The 18,863-nt window shown below is 44.7% G+C and overlaps 1 protein-coding gene across 7 annotated transcripts in view; it reads right to left on the bottom strand.

Annotated features, from left to right (window-relative positions):
• Positions 1–18,863, bottom strand: part of ASTN2 (astrotactin 2) — an 894,395-nt gene that overhangs the window by 55,386 nt on the left and 820,146 nt on the right. The window lies entirely within an intron of this gene.

Here is an 18,863-nt window from a genome sequence, read left to right as displayed (position 1 = left end):
TTATTTGAGCAAGGCCGTTCCTTCTTGGGATTGCATTCTCCTTCCAAGGATATAAGATAGGTTTCTTATCACATGTTCACTCTTAATGCAGTGGTACTAGATTCATGAAATGTTATGTTGAGATGGGCAGCAACCTGGTCCAACTAAGGGGGAAAGAGTTCTATGACTGATGAGTGATGAAGGCCATGGGACAGGAAGGGACAGTGGAAGAGAGAGGGCAAGTGCCTTGATTTCCATGATTTCTAAAAGTCGACTGAGCCACTGGGTTTTAGGAAGCAGCCGAAGTTTACTAGAAATAGGCCTGACTAAAAAGAATTAACATTTTCAAATCCGGTCTTAACTCTGTTAAGGATTTGCTGGATAGCTTGGGGCAACCGAATTCCCATCTCTGTGCCTTAGTTTCCTCCTCTGTAGAATCAAAGTGGTAGAATCACTATTAGAGCTTTAAAAAAATAAAATAAAAACACAGATGTACACAAAGATTGAGCTATGTGGACAAACATTATGGTACTATTTAAATCAAGAAGAATTTAGAAACAACTAAACGTTCAATGATATAGAAACAGCAATATTAATTATAGTTCAGTGATGCAATGGAATATTTTGTAGCTATTAAAAATATTGTGGAAGATTATGAAATTATAGGAAAAGATATTAAATTAAAAAACAGGCTATGCTATTACAGAATAATCTAATGTTTGGTGGAAATTTTACATGTGTATCTACCTACAATGACCATGTATTACTTTTGTAACAAAGAAAAAAATCAATAAAAAATTACTTAAAAATAGATAAAATAAATGAGCCAGACTAAATGGCCTCTAAGTTCCCTTCCAATTCTAAAACTGGATAATTTAGGAGCAAAACAAGCATGTGAGTTATTTTCTACCACAGAGTATGGAACAATAGGAGGCCTCCCTCCAGTTCATTCCTTCTTTTTCTTGTCTGGTATGGAATGCTTCACACTCTCTACTCACTTATTCTTAGTAACAAACAAGAGGAAGATGTCCATTCAACTAAATCCTCTCTACTTGAAGTGAAGGACAATCCAATACAATGGAACTATCATGGTACAGTAATATTGGCCAAGTGTCTGAGAAGACTGTGACCCAGGGAGGCAGGGAACTGGGAGGGCAGAATATACAGATCACCTCCTGTTGGTCTTTCAAAGAAAAGTTGCATTCACAAGTGAATGAGGTTAACACTTGTCTGACTGAACGGTCTGGATAGCCCTGGGAGTTGAGGTAAACAATGGTTCTATAAAGTATTTGTCCCTATGGTCCGATCTAGTAGACCTGATGTGTGGTGTTCTTTGTTTTCCACTTTTTACAATGACAACTACAGTTCATGGACTTGATACAGAGGTGCCAGAGGAAGTGTCTGAATCAGGCTGATGTCAGCGACATGCAGGTTCACCTGCTATTGTCGGACAGACTTGGGACTGAATTCTATTTCCACCATTTGCTGCAAGTCTCGTAACCTCTCAAAGGCTCTGTTTTCCTTTCTGTAATATGGGGTCAATAGCTCTTACTGAGTTTGGAGTCTAGAAAGAAAGGCTGAGTCTAAGAGGAAATTCGTTGTCTAGAACCAGCAGTTCTGCTAGAAAATGAAAAGGTAAATGAAAGCTTTATTCATCAAAGATTTTGACCTCCCCTATTTCTTCCATAGGCCTCTTATGTCAGCTTCTTCCTTAGTAAAATCATAAACCAACAATGTCTCTCTGCCAATAGGTACCAAAGCAGAACAATGTATATGGTGGAAAATAAGGAAAGGGGGAAAAACATGGAATTACTCACAGGAGGGAGTAAGGGCTTTGTTTCTCTTGGTTTCTTAGGATTTCAAGTTTGGCAGCTTATTTGTTTTCTTTGAGCTTGGATCCATGTCTGTCTGCTTTTCAATTTGTTTCTAGATAGCCATTGAAAGAGTTGGCCCCTCATGAGGGAATTCAGTATTCCTGTGGCCTGTATTAACCATCTTCAAGCCAAAATATGGTTGACATTCATTTACAAATGGGCATAGTTTTCCAGCTATTTCAATCCATTTCAGAATAATTTGGACCCTGGATAAAAGTCTCATAATATGTCTGATAGGTCAGTAAGATAGGCACATGGTTCTAAGGTTTACAGGTTTAGTTCAAGTGAAGAAACTGGATAGCATGGCATAAATAACTAGTTATACGGAGGACATTCTAAGGAAACTCAGTGCCCAGTTCTATTTGGGACTAAATATACATAATGACCTTCAAATGAAAAGAGTTAAAGGGAAGAAAACTGACATTTAGTACCAAATTTTCCTTTTTTTTTCATTTGTCACAATACTCAATACTAATGAGTTGAATGTTAATATCTCTCTTAAAAAGCTGAGATTAAGCTCAGTAATTTAGGGAGGGACAGAGCTGAGATTTGAACCCAGATCATCCTAACTCCAAAGCCATACCTTTTCTTTTATACTATGCTGCCTCCTAGAGAAAGTTTAAAAACAACAGTGTTAGAAAGTGAGCTTTCTCAATTCTGTTCAGTCTGCAATTGAATACATGCCACTCTTAGTTCTATGGTCTTGGGGAATGAAACAATAAAAGAAATGGTCCCTGACCTTCTACAGTTTGTAATCTGACAACAGGAAGGTTTCTCAAATACAAGAACAGACCCATAAAGTAAAATATAAGATTGCTTTTCTTGGCACTCTATTCCAGAAGGTTTAAATGTAACCTAGGTGGAGACAGGTGAATGAGGCAATCCTTCACTGTCCTGGCTCACTTAGTGGGGGGGGGGGGGGGGGGGGGGAGTAATTAAGAAAGGCCCGGAGGCTTCTCTATGCACAAATGCAAATCAGTACAATTCAACACATGTATCAGGGTTCTACAATACACCATACCCCAAGTCTGGCAGTGGGACAACAGAACGAACAATACTACAGTGCAGTGATTAAGAGGCTGAGCTCTGAATTTATGCTGTCTAGGATTAAATCCTGGTTCACCCCCACTTACAGCTTGCCTTGGACAGATTCCTTGACTCTTTACATCTATTTTCTCACATGTAAAATGGATATAATAAAAGTATCTAACTTACAGCATTGTATCATATAAAAATTGCATATATTGCTTACAAATCAATTAGCATAATGTCTGGCATACACTAGGGCTCAAAATATGTTAACTATCATTGCTTTTATTATTATTGTCATCATAACAGAGAAGAGAGATAAGGACCCTTAGATTTTTTTTTTTAACCCAACTTTTGGGTAAAATCCTATCCTTTTCCAGGTGACAACTGAAGCCTTGAGAAGGAAAGTGGCATGTCCATGGCCAAACACAAAGTAGGAGGTTGACTTAGAACAAAAACTGCATCTCTTCACTCTTAGAGCCTATGTGATGATTCCTATCAGCCAGCCTAGGAGATAAAATTGCTGAAAACTGCAGACGTTGCTCTTCAGTTTCTGATCAGCTATAGTGCACATGAATGTGAGCTCTCCTTACTATGTGCCAGGCGCTGTGCGAGGCACACGGTTCCACCTGGCCATCTTCTTAAACTTGGACTCCCTAAGAAAGATACAAAGTCCAGGAGAGACAGAAGTAGTTCAACAGGTTTCCACTATGTAATATATTCTAGCAGTGGTTTGCCAAATAGAATATGCAGAACTCCAGAGTTGAGAAGGAACGGCAGAGGTGGTAGGTAGGGGCTAAATTCTGTCTCCTCTTACACTCATGCTAACTTCAAACCAGAGCAACACCAGTTAGATCTGTTTTATATACTGATGGTCCATGTTTTATGTAAGTTGGGGAAAAAACGGGTTTTTAAAAATGTTGGCTTATAAGTTTTATTGCTAAAAATGTTTGAGTCCAAAAACCCTGCCACATTCCCTGATAGGAATACAGAGATTCAGGAATGTTGCAGCCCCACTCAAGGCTGCACAGCCTCTCGGGGCAGAGTCCAGGATTAAACCTATCTCTTTTGCTTCTGAGCTCCAGGTGCCTTCCACTAGCACACTCTGCCTACATTAGCTCTGTCCCCTCCTCTCTGACATGTTATGGCCGTGTGGCAGAATCCTCCTAGACCCAGGCTGCTGCCTCCACCGCCTCGCCCATGCCTGTCCAAGATTCTAACATTCTTTCTCTGTTTTTCTTTCCTTGAAAACAGATAGGGAGTTGGGAGTCGCTGTACAGGAATGTGCCTGTTCCCCATTATGGCTCTTCTGGGGCTGTAACCTGAGTGGGCTTGGGCCAGACCCCCACACATTTCTTTATCCACTCAGACTCAAGCCTTGCTCTCATTACAATCCACAGAAAAGGTCAATCTTGATTCTGCTGAAGCTTCAGAACCAACCCAACAAAGCACAGAGTAATTTTTCTCAAGGCCCCACCGCCTGCCTCAATCCCCTAGCCTTTTATCACTCCCTCAAATCCTCTGCCTCCACGATCCACCCCCCCTTCTCCCCTCACCCTCTCGTTTCTGATTGAGTTGAGGTCAGAGTCAAAGCCGGCCACAAGAGCAAATTGAAAACAGGCTGGGGAAAAAAGCAGCAAAGAATTCCAAAATACAAGGGGTGGGAGCAGTGAGTTATTTAGCCCAGGTGGGGAGAAAGGTCCCCAGCTCAGGCCTCCATGCTCTTTTCAGGAAACGCCAAGGGGATGTGGAGTCCACTCTGGGCCTGGCCTCTCTCTAACCTGCGGATGCTCCTTGCTGTGGTGCCAAGGAGAAGCAGGGCTCTGCGTTTCCCACCTTTCTTTACGTGGGCAAATGTAGAAATTCATTCAGAGACCCTGTCACTGACAAGATGCATTATTTGAGGGCCTCAGCTGCAGTTGATTTGTTTCTTCCAAAACAGGTTATTTTAAATTTGAAGAACTGGTGGCTGATTCTCACGTTTATTGTAATGGCAGCATGAGGTAGAGGAAAGAGAGTGGGTTTGGGGGGCAGATGAGACCTGGTTTTAAAGCCAGGCTCCACCACTTAGGAACTATACTATCTAGGGATGGATGATTAAACTCTCAGAGACGACTGCTGCTTCATCATCAGAGAATCAGGTAAGAAATAAATAATATATGCAGTATGTCTGCTACATGGATGGTGTACCAATGTGAGTGCCCCCCCCCATTTCTGCCACCACACCTCCAAGAGGTCTCATCAGTTTGTCTGATGGCAAAATTTTTAGTGCTGAAGCTCGGCTGCTTTTAGATACATTATATAATAACTAAGTCCTGAGAACTTTCCTTTTTTGTTTTTGCAAAAGGAAGTAATTTTTAAAAAGAAGGGAGGGAAGATGGACTGAAGGCAAGAAAAGAGAAAAGGAGAGCAGGAAAGGAAAGGTTTATTTCACTCTTACCATATGGCATCACACTTTTACCTACATTGTCTTGATTAAACATTCTAAAACAACCCCACCTTGAGAGACTATGGACCCTGAGAAACAAACTGAGGGTGTTAGAGGGGAGGGGGGTGGGGGAATGGGTTAGCCCAGTGATGGGTACTAAGGAGGGCACGTATTGCATGGAGCAATGGATGTTATACACAAACAATGAATCATGGAACATTACATCAAAAACCAATGATATAATGTATGGTGATTAACATAATAAAATAAAATTAATTAAAAAACCCATCTTGGTGGGCGCCTGGGTGGCTCAGTTGGTTAAGCGACTGCCTTCGGCTCAGGTCATGATCCTGGAGTCCCGGGATCAAGTCCCGCATCGGGCTCCCTGCTCGGCAGGGAGTCTGCTTCTCCCTCTGACCCTCCCCCCTCTCATGCTCTCTCTCTCTCTCTCTCTCAAATAAATAAATAAAATCTTTAAAAAAAATCCATCTTGATTAATATTCAATACAATTTAAAGATTTAGGTTAACTGTGCCTTTACAAATGAGGAAACAGGTTGAAGGAAGGCTAAGTGACTTACCTACTGGGATCCCATGCTTTTCCTACTGCACCTGTGCCCACAGACTGGGAGATGTTGTGTCAGCAGGATTTGTGTTCTGGTCATCTCTGTGTCATCAGGACCCAGCATAAGGCTGGCTGTGCAGATACATGTGGCAGGCTATGAAACTGAACTTCAGTGTAATCCACCCCTATCTCCCCAACACCGGCACCCAACATGAGAACTCTCTTTTGGGAGAGCCAGGCTGCCTCCCATGTGACCTCTTTTAGGAGTGCATACGACTCCCATGGAGAAGGGACTGCCAAAAAAAAAAAAAAAAAAAAGACTCCCAAAAAGGCAATGGTGGTTTAGCGAACATCTACTGAGAACTCTTATGTGCTAAAAATTGCGTGAAGGCACTTCTGGCTCCTCCTCACGCCAGTCCTCAAGGGGACATCTGTTGGTTGGACCTGCTCTAAACCCATGCCTCCTTCTACAAAGAGCACCGGTTTTCCACCAGGGAACCAGCTCACCCCCGATTTCAATCTGTATGATTTTGCTGCAGGTAAGGCCTACTCCCTCCTTCAGAGATGGACATGTGGTTTGCGACCTGCTATTCCATGTCAGAGGCCAATGAGAGATGAAAGAGTGACTCAGGCCTGATCAATCAGACTAAATCCTGGGACAGCATCCAAATCCTGGTGATGACATCATTGTAGCCTTGGATCGGCTGGGTCTGAAGCTAGATATACCCTTGGATATTTCAAATACATGAGTCAGTATTTTCCCTTTTCTGCCAAAGTACTTTCCATTTGTTTTCTGTTACTTACAACTAGGAGTCCTACCAGATACAAATCCTATGAAGTAGATTTTAGGATTGCTATTTTATAAATGAAAAAAAAAATGCTCACAAGTCTCAAGAAGATTGCCTAAGGTCACACTCCATCTAAATAACAAGTCTGAACTTCAAATCTATAGCTTTCAGACTCCAAAACCTGAGCCTTTCCATATCCTTAGGGCAAAGGATACAAAGATTCTATTATTCAACAAAAATCACCGAGAATTCCCAATTCCTGCTTTTTCTAGCCCTGTCTCCTGACCTCATTGCCTACACTGTCTTCCCCACCCACTCATTCCAGCGATGCTGGCATTCTTCCTCCTCCTCTAACATGCCATGGATGCTCCAACCACAGGGCCTTTGCACCCATCATTTCCCTGCCTGAAGAGCTCTTCCCCATATTTTTGCAGGATCACTCCTCCTTGCCCAGATGGCTGCTTAAATGTCATGTCCTCAGAAAGACCTTCTCCAGCTACTCAGTCTCATCTAATCATTCTCTATCCCCGTTTTCTACTTTATTTCTCTTCATAAAACTTATCAATCTTGCTCACATACTGATGAATTACTGTATTGTCTGTATCCCCCGCTAAGAGCTCCATGAGGAAAGGACTGTTCACTTACCACAGTGACTATGCACAGCAGATTCTCCATAAATATTTGTCTAGGGAGTGAATGTGTTTACTGGGTACTGTAACCTGAGGTGATGGCTGGGAACACAACATGAAGAAGAATGTCTTAGTTTGTGTTCCCTGGAAAGCAGAGACTAAGAGAATGGTTTGGGTACAGATGGTTTATTTGGGAGGTGATTCCAAGAAGTGCACATGGGAGAGAGGAAAGAATCAAATAAGGAAAAGGAAACATCAATATAGAAATGCGTCATGAAGTTTGCCACCATGAGTGATGGGCAATGGCAACTCTATTCTACAGGGACCTTCTAAGAAGTGAAAGAGGTGTCTCCTAGAATTGTTTGGCCGAAAGCTAGGAGCTGGAGGACGTATTCCCTGATTCCTGAGGACCACTGGCTGGGAGCCTCCCTACGAGTAAAAACTTCCCCACACTTTTTTTGTTGTTGTTGTTCCCAGCTGTGCATGCCTATGGGTGTAGGTAGCTCTTGGTCTTGTACAATGCCATGGGGCAGAAAGTGGAAGCTTGCTTTTAAAAGTCACTGGCAGTACAAGGTGAACCCTGGTGCAGACGGTACTTCCCACCACAGCTGCAGCTGCAGTAGCCCTGGGCCAGGAGGATGTGGCATGGCCCCAGAGGTGTCTGCTACAAAGACCCAGTCTCTGCCTTCGAGAAATTCGTAGGAAGAGCAACTGATGTGCCTTCCTCACTGAGGCCTAGGACAGCCCTGTTAACCCCACTGTTGAAACAGTTCTTAAACACCCAGTAGGTTTCAAGGAAAGGACTACCCACTGTGGATGCAGCACTGAGCCACCCTTTCCCTGTGGTGCCCATGACTTAGAGAGGCAGAACTGCAGTGGTTGCTTTTATGAGTGACCCATCAGAGTCCTGCAACTTATTATTAATACAGAATTTAATAATGTTAACCTCAGTATTAATATGCACTTGGCTAATAGAGCCTGCCCTTTTCTACAGCTGGATTAATCAGGGCCATACAAGCCCTCGTCATCCCCACCATCCTGAGGACAAACGATGCTAATGCATTTGGCTGGAGTGGGTATTGCTAACATGTGTGAGGAGAGCCAGTCTGGGGACCAGCCGGGCTGTACAGGAGGAGCAAGGCGGAAGGACAGCCAAAGCCCCCTCGCCATCACTCTCTGAGGACCACACTGTGTATTTACTGCCCTCGCAACATGCATCTAGGGAGGGTTTTCTTGTCTGCCTTTCCTTTTTAAACTTGCATTCCTAAATGTTACACTATGGTGAAGTGGAAAGAACCGAATGTACAAAATGTGCTTCTCATCAGAGTCTCAGTTCCTCTAACACTTCCAACTTTGTCTGGGCTGAGCGCTTCATTCAACGTCTCCCTCCCTGGGTAAAGAGGCAGGAAACCTGTGTGCTGCTGGTGGGCCTGAAGGGCCCCTCGGACCACAGGTGTGATGAAACAGCCCACAGTCGGGTGAGCTGGGGCTACTATCCTCATTTTGTCCAGAAGAGAAGCTCAGAGAGTTGGGGCAAGTTGCCCAACCCTACAGCTACTACAGTGAAGCTTGAACCCAGGTTGACCCAATTCCAGAGCCTGTAGGGTTTTTTTCACCATAACTTGCACTTCCTGATTGTTCTGTCTCTCTGGGCCTCAGTCTCCTTGTCTTTTAAAGGAGGAGGTCAGTATCTACTCTGCAAGAGGGTCACGAGGAGTGAATTAAATTAAGTCCGTAAAAAAAATATAAAAGTGCCTTATGATCTGCAAAGTGTGGCGTGCATTTAGGGATTGTTGTTGAGGTCAATCCACAGAGTGCCAGGCAAGAGGATGAAAATGTCACATGGATGCTTCCAGAGTTAGAAGGAGGGACAGGAGGCCCTCCTTTGGGAGGAACTGAGGTATGTGGGTGTTCAGCCCCAAGGACACAAAAATGGGATGATGAAGAAACATTACCAACCTAGAAACACACCCATCAGTGGCACAGAGGAATTCCGGTGTCACAGGAAGGAGAAAGGCATGGGGGCTAAGGGTGCTATAGGGCAGGGGACTTTCAGGCTAGCATCCTGGGCCTGGAGCTTCCAGAACCCTTAGCTCTGGAGAGCCAGCTTCTCTTCCTTCAGCTCAGTTGAAGTCCTACACCTGCTCAGAGCCCTCACACCACCCTATCTAAAGCAGACCTATGCTACCTACTCTCAGTTACTCCTCATCATAGAACCCTTCATCTTCTTCTAAGCACCTATATAGTGACCATGCTTATTTATTTACCTCCTTATCTTCCTTTGATTACTAAAATGTTAGCTCCATGAGTTCAGAAGCTTTAGCCATCTTGTTCCATCTTGTTCACGGTTTCCCAGCGTCTAGCAAAGAGGGGGGTGGGGAGGACCCAGGAGCCATTCATTAAAGATCCACTGAATGAATCAGGGAGGGGTGAGGCCAGAGAGGTAAGCAACTAATGACTCAGCCACGACTTTGCAAACATGTGGAGACAACTTATGTTTTCGCTCATATTTGATATCTTTCCAAAAGCTTTCCTTGGCCACCCTTCCATCCAGCAACGGTCAGGTACCATAGGATGGGTTCCCACAATGCCCTCACTTCCTTCCAATGTGGTCCTTAGCCCACTGTCCTGCAACCACCTGTTTAGAGTCTCCCTCCCCCAGTGACCAAGAGGACTTATGGAAAGGGACCTGGCTTGTCTTATTCATCATCTGGGTCCTGTGCCTGGGTGTGCAGAATGATCAAGCAGATGAGCTAGCATGGCTTCCTTCCCAGCTGGAAGAAGGGCCACGAGGGAAGGGATGGACTAGGGTTTCCCTGCACACCAACTTTTGAATGGTTTTGGGAAGAGCAATCCCAAGAGGCCAGTGGATCTTGTGTGAAAGAACACTGAATCCGGGGTCAAGGGGCACCCCTGTCTTCCTACAAGACTGTACAAATCTGTTCACATTTCTGCCAGAGCAAATGGCCATAATAGAAAGAGTGCATCAAACACTTACCCAGCCTTTACCTGATTTGCCCTTTAACTAATTCCAACGTCGAGACCCTCTTTATTGTCCTCTATATTTGCCTATCACTTTGCTTTCTCAGTCTGAGCCTCCCTGGGCTTTGTCTAGGTGGCAGATCCCCACACCCCAGGAAATTTCCCCCATTAGTGGTACTGCTTCTTGATCTCTGCCCAACCCTGGTGTTTCTGACCAGCCAAGTCTTCTACTGCATCACCTTAGCATCCACACTGGCTGCCTGTGAATCCTTTGACTCTTCTCTCTTTCTGATGAAGATTACCACTCTCTTCTTACAACCCTCTCCTTTTGTAAAGCCCTTTAAAGTTTACAATGCATGCCCCTACCTCCTTTGCCATCATATTTAGGCTTTACAAGCGCTCAGTGAGGTGGGCAAGATGGGACAGAAGTGAAAATTCCCATTTTACAGAAAGGAAAACTAAAACTCAGGAAAGCAGTGTGTCTACCAAAGAGGCCCTGGAGCTGGATCCCACATTTCCTGACTCGTGATCCAGTGTTTTACTAGCTGGGCCATGTGCTCTTGTCTCCTCATCCAGACCGTGAGCCCAGCTGTGACTAATACAGCCTTACAGCCCCGCCCTGAAGTACCTAAAGAGGCAGTCACCCTTAGTGAGCCCTCCATACATTTCCTGACTTAGACAATTACATTTACTAAGACATCAGTATCAAATCCCTGTTGGGTAGGGAAGAGTAGCAGAAAAGGCCACACTGTGCTCCTGGGTTTTAAATCCTGGCTTTGCTAAATGACTCCTCTAAGCAAGTTACTTAATCTCTCTAATCCTCATTTTCTTCAACTGAAAAATGCACGTGAAAATGCCTACCTCAATGAATCAAAAGAATCATACTGAGAGTTAATTTAGACAATGTATGCAAAGCACTTAGCACAGTGCCTGGCACATGGGTGAACACTCAGTAAGTGGCAGCTTTATTGTTGTTATTACTTTTATTATGGAAAATGACAATTCATAAAACATTTCACTTGAGGTAAGTGGAGAGAAGAAATTCGACAATCCAGGGAAAGTGAATTATCCTCCTGAATTTAGCACCTCTCACTCTGCCCAAACCAGAACTGCATAAACTATGTGCCCTGAGATTAAAATTTGCTGAATGCCCAAAGCTCCCCTCCCTTTTCTAAACATGAACGTCAAAGACTGCGGTTAGCAGCTAGCTGGGATATCTTCCATAGATAAGGGAGCCTGTTTGTCTTTCTTCGTCTCTCCTGGGGTGATATACACACCAAGCTTCAAACCCAAATCTGACCAATACTCTCCAAAGGTAGCCTCTGGGGACCCCAATAAGGCACCAGGAATGAATGAGGTTCTAAGGCCATTCCATTCCCCAGCCAACTTCCCCCAATACACACGCTCTCTAACACACACAGCCACACACGTACATGTACACACACAAATGCACATCCCTCTCCTCATCCCATCCCTGTGCCCAGCCCTTATGGCAGGGAGACTCCAGGAAGGCGGAGAGAAGGCCAGCAAAGATGAGTCAGTTTTTCTAGTCGTGCAAGCAACACCATTCCACCAGGCTGAGGTGAATCACTGAGAAGAGGTGGACCTGGGAGGTGGCTGAGCGAGGTAGATTTCCAAATGAAAGAGACAGAGAGAGAGAGAAGGAAATAGGAAGGAATAGAGAAAGAGTCAGAAAAAGAATCAGAGCCAGGAAATACTCAGAGACAGAGAGGCTGAAGGAGGAATAGATAGCAAAAGAAAGGAACACACACACACACAGAGAGAGAGAGAGAGAGAGTCATACGCAGATGGAGAGACTGAAGGAGAGACAAAAAGACAGAGATCAAAACAGAGATAAAAGGAAACAGAAGGAGACCAAGAATAAGAGAAACAAGAAGGGAGGGAGGGATAGTACTATCCCAAAAGTGAAAGGGATAATAATGAAGACAAAAAAAGAAACAGGAGGGAAAGAGGTAGAGAGGGACATAGAGAGCGAGACAGCTGGACACTGAGAACCACCCCTGCACTATGAGGAACAGAGGACAAGGCCTGACCACTGTGACGGCACCATCTTGGCTCTCCCAAGGGCTGGCTAATGCTCCTTCTTTTCATTCCATCCTCCATGGACCTCACTGGTCCCCGTGACTGAAGAGAAGGACCCTAGGCCCAGAGGGTGAATGCTGCTCCCTTCCCTTTTAGCTTTGGACCAAAAACCAAGCCAGTCAAAGATCCTATCACTCCATAACTTGGCTAGAAGAGGGCCCTGGGGTCCTACTGAAATCCCACAGGGAGAGGCGACTTTGTGGAGATGCCCAGAGGCCAGAAGGGCCTCCACGACAGATGGTGACCCTTGAGCATTTGACCAGGGCAACTTCAGTGGTTCCACCTCTCCCAGGGGTAATGACCTGAGAGGTACAGAAGGGAGAGTGAGTAGGTAACAGCCATTTTCATCCAAATCCCCTCATCTATCCCTCCCACACACATACAGGACTGTTTTTTCACTGTTAGAATGACTTCCCTGCTTCCCAATTTATATTAAAATTTTCCTTTAAATAGAGAAGGGGAAACAAGTTCTCTCTTCAACCCACAATGAAGGCTATAAAAGGGTTTTTAAGCTTGGAAAATTTGGCTGGTCAGTTTTTCCTACTGTTTAATACATGCCTTAGGTTACACTGAATGAGTAAACATGGTTTATAAGCTTCTAATTCATAACTAGCCCTGCAAGTTTACAGCACATATATATGGTAAGTGTGTGTATAAATAGGGTATACACACACACACATATATATAAATTATAGTATACATGTGTAGCATTCACATATATGGCATACATATATAAAACATGTATAAAGTATATAGATGCATATATACACACAAGTAAATACTCACGTATGTGAGAGAGAGTGTGTGCATGTGTGTGTGTGTGTGTGTGTATAAGTAATCTTTCAAATTTGACATCTCATTAGGGGTTTACAAAACCATCTCTCTCATTTGAGCCTCGTAATGACTCTGGGGGGTAGGCAGGGTGAGATGTCATCCCCATTTTATAGGTAACCGGAGTTAAGGCAGAGGTTCAAGCGACCCACACATCTCCAAGGGGCCACACACAGCCCATGTTACAGCTCCCCTCTGCAGTCACACAGACTGATTATTACATGAGCGCAGGTCAGGTAATGACTACTCCTGGCTCTTCAAGAACCTAAAGCTAAGGAGAGCCTAAGGCATCATCTAATTTCAGGGTTTCATTTTACAGACTGGAAGACTAAAAGCTCAGCGGCTCACTCCTTGCCTAGATGGTGCCTCTATGCAAATCAGGAAAAAAAGAAGAAAAAAAAAAGACATCCTTTTCTTAAACACTTCCCTTCTATGTATCTGAAAATTGTCCTAACATCCCAATTTATTAGAACAAGAAACTGACTGATGATTAATACATGACTATGATGTCTACAACTGGGATGATGAGTTTTTAGATGCAGTGTAAAGCCTGTGCAACTGTACACTGCATTTCTGGGAGGGAGCTCAACCAAGGTCAGGGCAGAGAGGAGGACGAGAGAGAGGTTAGGGAAGGTCACATGAGAGAGGAACCTAGATTGCTGAGGTCTAAGAATATAACTCATTTCACTTAAAGTATAACAGGAGAAAAATAATAACTAGTGTTTATTAAGCACTTAATTATGTCTGAAAGTTACAGTAACCCTTGAGTGGGACACATCTCTACTGCTGCCTTGCCTTCTCTCCTCCTCCTACTCCTCATTTGAACATTCACAATCTGTTAGGTAATATACCTAGTATTTCATTTACTTCACCTCATTTCAGCTTCACAAGAACTCTAAGAACTATTTCCTCACGTTTACAGATGAAGATATCAAGACTAACAGAGGTGCAGCAACTTGCCCAAATTCATGCAGCAAACTGTGTGGCTGAGATTTGAGTTTTGTGAGGAAAGGGTAGAGGTCAGATTCCTCCACATTCTCTGAAGAGGGCTGAAAGGCTCTATCTACTCAATCAGCATGGACTCTTCTAGCACACCACACCCTACTTTGTACATAGGGCATCGACATCCAGCAAGGGGGACTGATGTGCCAAAAGCCACATCGCATGAAGCACCAGCCAAGAAGGAAAGCATGTCTCTGACTTCCCGTTCTGTGTGTTTTACAGTGTCCCATAGTCAAATCACCCCTTTGCTCTCAGAGGCTGTTGAACAGAGCCATGTGGACGATGGATTCATGGTCATCTATGCTCTGAGGTCACGATGGTGGCTCTGCCCCAGCTTGCCTCCTTGTTCCCATCTCTCCCTTAGTAGCTTCCCAGTTTGGATGCAAACAGATGTGGATAGTCAACAGAAAAAAAAAAAAAAAAGGGCAAGGCAAAACAAAATTAAAGCCAGGAGTCTGCCATAACAGGCAAAGCAGCGTCTTTGGATACCAATGGAAATGGGTTTTCTGTCTTCAGCATCTTCTTGTATAAATGGGAATAAGTACTCCTACTTTAATGCAGTGTTTTAAGGATTTAATGTGATGCAAAGTTTCTGGCCTGATGCTTGCTCACGATGCATTCAGAGCTTTGTTTTATAGACTGGAAAATAAGGAGAAGCGGTTATTGGCCAGGGTCACTCACCCTGGACTAGAACTTTACAGTGTATATGGTAGCTCATATCCATCAACTCCTTACCATGGTCTATATGACCTAAGTGATCCAGGACCTCACTTACTACTCACTGCAGGTAGAGCCCGTCTGCCGGTCATACTTCAATGACTCAAAGTCACGTCATCAGAGGTACTCCCTGATCACCTTAACGAAAGCGGCGTCCCCCAACCTCTATTGTTATACCCATCTTTATTTTTTTTCCAGCACATGTTACTCCTTGATATATTATATTGTATAGCAGTTATTTTATCCTCACCCCCCCCCCCCAGGGAAACCTAAGTTCAATGATAGGAAGCATTTGTTTTCTCCAATGCTGTATCTCAGCTTCTAAAACAGTTTTCGGTGCATAGTAGGTGCTCAGTAACTCATAATCCCTCACGATTCCCATTTTACACATGAATAAACTGAGGCCCAGGGAGGTGAAGAAATGTCTCCAAACTTCAGCGGCTAAGTGACAGGGTGCGACGGGCACACTGAGTCATCAGACTGTAATCCAAATTTCTCTCAATCCCACCAAACTGTATTTCCTGCTATCACTCCCCTTCATCTCCAAGTATGTACTGGGGAGTGACTGTTATTTGTGATCCCACTGCTGAAGTGAGAAGCCACAGGAGATGGAGGTGTTAGGAGTGATTTCCCCATGTGTTCTCCACCCAGACATAGGACTTGCCAGGGTCATGCTGTGGACAAGCCAGAGCACGGGTCCTCAGGGGGAAGCAGGCATCACCCATGATCCAGGGCAGCCACCAGCAGCCAAAAGGAGGAGGGGCTCGGTATCAAATTGGGAGAATGGAGGAAGAGGGTAGGCAGGGATTGTGTAGTCATTTTCAAGGCTCCAGTGGGCCAGAAGGGAGAAGTCCAATTTCCCTTTCGGAGCAATTTCCGCTCTGTGAAGAGGTGATGACTTTACTTCATTGCCCCGAGGTTTCCACTTGCCTCCTGGGGACAGCCAAGTTCTGCAGGGGAGGGAGGGCCTCACCAGCTCTTGGGTTCTCTGGAGAGGAAAGGCTTGGGCTTGGCCTTGGGTTGGGATCTGACTTCCTCTGTGACTCACCTGCCCCCTCTGGACATCAGCTCACTCACCTATTAAAAGAAATCTTGGGCCCAGAGGAACTCTGGGGATTGGTTTGGGGAGCTGGTGTTTAGAAAAACGTGGGCATGGGGCGCCTGTGTGGCTCAGTTGGTTAAGCGACTGCCTTCGGCTCAGGTCATGATCCTGGAGTCCCGGGATGGAGTCCCACGTCAGGCTCCCTGCTCGGCGGGGAGTCTGCTTCTCCCTCTGACCCTCTTCCCTCTCCTGCTCTCTATCTCTCATTCTCTCTCTCTCAAATAAATAAATAAAATCTCTAAAAAAAAAAAAAAAAAGAAAAACGTGGGCATGCTATAGGCCCATACTGTGTTTCGTGCTCCACATATGTGATCACCTTAATCCTTACAGAAATACATGACGTTGGCATTATTGTGCTCATTTTGTAGTTGGAGAAATAGCAGTGCAAGATCAATGGTCGTGTCCAAAATCAGACCAATAGGGAAAACAGCGTTGGGATCAGAACCAAAAGCTGTCCAGGCTCTTAATATTTGTCCTCCTCAAATGCAGAGCTGGGGTATTGTGCCCAGACGTCCTCAGAGGCAGAGTCAAGGCCTTTAGAAACCACTGAAGTAAATCTTCTATCTCTCAGACAGATAAACAGGCACGGAAGGAAAGTGCCTTGCCTGAGGTCACACAGCAGGATAAAAGCAGAGTCTAATTAGAACCAAGCCAGACTTCCCTACTGAACGAAAAAGAGAATGGACACCCACTGGTGGTCTGCATTCCATCATTATTAGCCAGGCGGGAAGTAGGTGGGCAGCCTGTAGGCCGAAGGGCAGGAGTTCCTAGGACAAGCGCCCTTCCAAACCTCACTCTCCAGACCACAACATTCCCGCAGCCTAGCACAGTGCTGGTGCTTGGTGGATATTCAAGAATTTCTGAATGAATGAATTTACAGACCAGAGTCACTCCTTTCTTCTTTGGTTCACACTCATCTACTTGTCTGATATGTTCTTTCTGTCCTGCAAAGTCAATCTTCAGGACCCAGGTTAAGGCTCATGCCCACCCCCAATGCCTTCCCTGTCCACATTCCACTTTAATTCACAGGGACCTTACCAGCAAATAAACCCAGGCTTTTCTGAGCCTCAGTTTCCTCACCTACACAATAGGGATGGGAGCAGAGTCCCCATGACATTGGGAGAGTTCCGTGAGGCACACGTGACATTCTGGCTAAGAGGTGGCAGTCCTGTCGTGGTCACAGCCTCACCTCGTCCCACCACCTACCAACATGTTCCACTCGCCCTTCTAGAACTTCAATTTCCTTTCAGTATCTCCACCAACAGGACCAGTCAGCTGCCTGTGAAGTAGGGGTGTGTGTGTATGCGTGTGCTGAACACCCCGCACAGGGAAGCCCTGATTCACGAAGGCGTCATTGACACGTTTGCCCTCATGTAGGGCACTTTATGGTTTACAGGGCCCTTATCTTTTTTTCTTGTGATCCTTACAGCAACACTTCCGTGCAAATGATGTTACTTTTACCTTATAGATGAGTAAAGCTGAGGATCAGAAAGGGGAGTTGATCTGCCACAGTGATAAATGTCAGATGGGGGACTATTGTAAGGGCGTAGGACCTGGACCCAGCTCTGCTAACCCCGTCAAGTGACCTTTCCTCAGCATCTCCGTGCACAAGGTAAGGCCATGACTGGAGCACACAGAAGGGAGTGCTTCCATGGAAGAAAGCGCTGGGAAGATCAATAAAAGGGAGGGAGACAGCACGGGAAGGGCTATTTGGAAGACCTGCACAAGATGATTTCAGAAGACCCCGGAGGCAGTGAGATTTGGGACTCAGCCTCTAGAGCACCATTTCCATCCATACCCCTCCTCTACCTCTGAAATTTTAAACACATCCCCTGGTATTTTTAAATAGTTCTCATTTGGATATTAATATGAATTTTGATTTTTCCCTTTTATCTAGGGACAGAATCTGGATTATGATTAGAGGTCAACCGCTCAGAAAATGGCAAAGCCTGTATCATGAGCCAATGGATGTTTGGGAAATGGTTGCTTTGGTGGGGGCCATGTGGGCTAGATATAGGGAAAGTGTGCTGGAGGGCTTCTAAGAAAGGTTTCCTTTCTCTCTTAAGATGGAAACAGGGAGGGAGAGTCCATTTTCTCTTTTGAACATATCTGAATATAATGCTTAGAAGCCTTGCAGTCATCTTGTGACCAGCACCAGGCAGCCATCTTGCTATGAGCCTGAGGGAGGGACCACAAACAAGGGTACCACAGAGAACCAGAGCTGGATCTCTGTTGTGCCACATTTGGATCCACCCTACCTCTGGACTTCCGGTAACACAAGAAAATGCATTCCTTATTGTTTAAACTGATTTCAGTTGAAATTACTGTTCTGGGCAGCCAAAGGCCACCTGACTCCTCCTTGTGGCTCTTCTGTGCAGCCCTGCTTTGTGACCCAGAGCAGGTCTCACCACTGGGTGTTATGACCTACTGAGTCAGGTAGTCCGAAGTTACTGGTCACAAACAATAATGTTGAAATATTTAAGAATGCTTGGCTTTTTAGATCATCTAGACCAATTGTTCTCAAATTTTATCATGCAGCAGAATCACCTAATGGGGGCTTCTTGTTAAAACAGGATTGCAGGACCCCACCCCCAGAGTTACTAATTCAGTAAGTCTATGGTGGGGCTTGAAAATTGAAATTTCTTTCAAGTTCCTAGATACTGCTGTTGCTGCTGGTCTGAGCACCACATTTTGAGAACAAGTGATTTAGATAATTTAATACTAATGTCTCTCACATTTGTTTGCACATAGATATGATTTCTTGGACAGGAGAAAAAGGAAGTGAAACTACAGCTAGTCCTCTTGTATCTAGAAACATCTAGGAGAGTGTGTCTTG

Source organism: Zalophus californianus, chromosome 13, assembly GCF_009762305.2.
Source record: "Zalophus californianus isolate mZalCal1 chromosome 13, mZalCal1.pri.v2, whole genome shotgun sequence".
NCBI classification, from domain to species: Eukaryota; Metazoa; Chordata; class Mammalia; order Carnivora; family Otariidae; genus Zalophus; species Zalophus californianus.
The sequence above is the reverse complement of the archived record's forward strand: the minus strand, read 5'-3'. Positions and strand labels throughout refer to the sequence as shown.